This window comes from Coloeus monedula (genome assembly GCF_965178545.1).
Source record: "Coloeus monedula genome assembly, chromosome: 6".
In the NCBI taxonomy this organism is placed as follows: Eukaryota; Metazoa; Chordata; class Aves; order Passeriformes; family Corvidae; genus Coloeus; species Coloeus monedula.
The window spans coordinates 29,714,149-29,714,534 of NC_138786.1; positions in this window are offsets into that span (position 1 = coordinate 29,714,149).

The window sequence follows — 386 nt, forward strand, 5'->3', positions numbered from 1 at the left end:
TGACATTAGACTGGGAGCATGTGAGCTCTCACTGGAGACCAATAACACACACTGGAGAAGCAGGCAGAGGAAACTGATGGTAAAAAGGCATTTGCTGTCCCTTGTGGAATGACCAGCGGCTCTCTTGGTTTCTTAGCTCTTCAAGCTCCAGTGATCACTCAGAGCAGAAACCCTCTATCTCCAGCTTGCCTGGTCAGGAAGTCGTTGTTCTGGGGGTTGCTTCCCTAATAGGTAATAGGCAGTCAGTTCAGGACCAGACAGGTCCTCCAGCATTGCCTACTCCAGGTGTGTGACACTGTCTGGGAACAAGGCTGGCTGTAGTTGTTGTGCTCTTTTGCCACGGGGAAGGGGTATTACCATAGTTGGCAAGCAGCCATATCCAGCGT